This window comes from Physeter macrocephalus, chromosome 17 (assembly GCF_002837175.3).
Source record: "Physeter macrocephalus isolate SW-GA chromosome 17, ASM283717v5, whole genome shotgun sequence".
NCBI classification, from domain to species: Eukaryota; Metazoa; Chordata; class Mammalia; order Artiodactyla; family Physeteridae; genus Physeter; species Physeter macrocephalus.
The window spans coordinates 13,225,568-13,227,941 of record NC_041230.1 but is presented as its reverse complement, the minus strand read 5'-3'; the positions used below and the strand labels follow the sequence as shown (position 1 = coordinate 13,227,941).

The window sequence follows — 2,374 nt, the reverse complement described above, 5'->3', positions numbered from 1 at the left end:
GACGCGCAGGCCCAGCGGCCATGGCTCACTGGCCCAGCCGCTCCGCGGCATGTGGGATCCTCCCAGACCGGGGCGCGAACCCGGTTCCCCTGCATTGGCAGGCGGACGCGCAACCACTGCGCCACCAGGGAAGCCCCTACATTTATTTATTATCACATAGTTCTATAGATCAGAAGTTCAGCATGTGATGGCTAAATCGAGGTACCAGCCATGACTGCAGTTCTTTAGGGCATGGGGTCCTCTTCCCAGCTCCCTGGTTATTGGCAGAATTTATTTTCTTCTTACACTTTCCATGTGGCCCCCCTCCATCTTCAAGCCAGCAGCTGGAAAGTCTTGTCCTTCTCATGCTTTGAACGTCTCTGATTCCCCTTCTGCCCTGAGCCAAGAGAAAGCTCTTTGAAGGGCCTTTCCAGAGAATCCAGGATAATCTCCTATTGTAAATCAACTAGTTAGTAAACTTGATTATATACCATTTTCCATGTGATGTATCATCTTCATAGGCATGATGAGGGCAAAGGTCATGAAGGCCAAAATGCTGTCTACCACAGGGAGGTTTGGGAGAAATAAAAATCATAACAAAGAGAAATAATTATGCAATTGAAAACAGGTCGGAATGGCAGGAATGAAGCGTTAGGACAGAAAATAAAGGCGTGGACATCCTTAGACAAGTTCAGCAGTTTCCAGTATTCCTGATAAGTGACATTTTACCTTAAACATATACGGGATGACAGAGATACAATCTGCAAACGACACATGCCAAAGGATTTTTGGGAGTTGACGCTACCTGCAGATGGAACCAAAAGTTGAAAAAATTTGTGACACATTCCAGGGGCTGAAGGGGGGAAGTGAGGTAAACAGGGAACAAAAGAAAGGAATTATGACTTGATATGAGGCCTGATAGGTAAGCAGAGACCATATTATTCATGGAAAGATACATGGATTCTATCCTAAGTGTAAAGAGAAACAACTGGGGGTGGGGGGGGGGGGATGAAATTTCATCTATACCAGAAGCATTCGTTAGAAATGTTGAAAATACTAGTGCCCAGGAACATCCCCTATGTATTCTGATTCATGGGGCCTGGGATGGTGCTTGAACATCAGTTTTTTAACAAACTCTTCAAAGATTCTTATCCACATCTAAAGATCAGAAATGAAGCCTATGTTATTAATCACCAGCCTTCCTATTTTACATAAACTCTCATTCATCTCTGCATTCCTCCTTGACCTTTTTTTTTTTTTGGCTTTCATAACAGTATTTTAGTATTATCTAGGTTATTTATTTTTAATGGATACTCTTCAATTTGTCTCTTTTACTCCACTGAAATCCAGTTTTTATTAGTCGCCATCAACTTACTGTGCATCAGAGGGTTCATACTGATGAGAAACCCTATGATTGTAAGGAATGTGGAAAAACTTTTAGTCGTGCCTCATACCTCGTACAACATGGGAGAATCCATACTGGTGAGAAACCCTGTAAGTGTAAGGAATGTGGGAAGGCCTTTAGTTCTGGCTCTTACCTCATTCAGCATCAAAGAATTCATATTGGTGAGAAATCCTATGAATGTAAGGAATGTGGGAAAGCCTTTACTGTGTATGGACAACTAATTGGGCATCAGAGCGTTCATACAGGTGAGAAACCCTTTGAATGTAAGGAATGTGGAAAGACCTTTAGATATAGTTCAGCCCTTAAGGCACATCAGAGAAACCACATGGGTGTAAAGCCCTAAGAATTTAAGGAATTTAGGAAGTCCTTTTTGTATGGCTTAAACATTATTCAGCATCAGAGAATTTGTGCTGGTGAGAAACTTCTGAATATAAAATATGTTGGTAGGCCTTTAGAAAATATTCTCATCTTTCTTTTATTAGACAATTCATGATGGGAATTTCCTGCTGGTCCAGTGGTTAGGACTCTGTGCTTTCACTGCTGAGGGCACAGGTTTGATCCCTGGTAGGGGAACTAAGATCCCACAAGCTGCGAGGTGTGGTCAAAAAAGAAAAAAAAATTTATAGTGTAATTCAGAAAACATAAGAAAGCCTTCATTTGTCATTCCTGTGTTTACATTATCAGAATATCATCACCACACTGGTGGCCAATTCAGAAAAGGTGGGAAACATTATTAATGCTCACAGCATTGATAGCATGAAATTTTATGACATGTTCTGATTGAATAAGTGAATTGAAAAACCTTCCAGTTGCTTTTAAATCATTTGGAACTTCAGATAATTCATCCTAATTTTTATTTTATTTTATTTATTTTATTTTATTTTTTTGTGGTATGCGGGCCTCCCTCTGCTGAGGCCTCTCCCGTTGCGGAGCACAGGCTCCGGATGCGCAGGCCCAGCGGCCATGGCCCACGGGCCCAGCCGCTCCGCG

At 42.0% G+C, this 2,374-nt stretch overlaps 1 long non-coding RNA gene across 1 annotated transcript in view; it reads left to right on the top strand.

Annotated features, from left to right (window-relative positions):
* The window catches only part of LOC102986147 (uncharacterized), a 52,956-nt gene that overhangs the window by 8,122 nt on the left and 42,460 nt on the right, over positions 1-2,374 (top strand). The window lies entirely within an intron of this gene.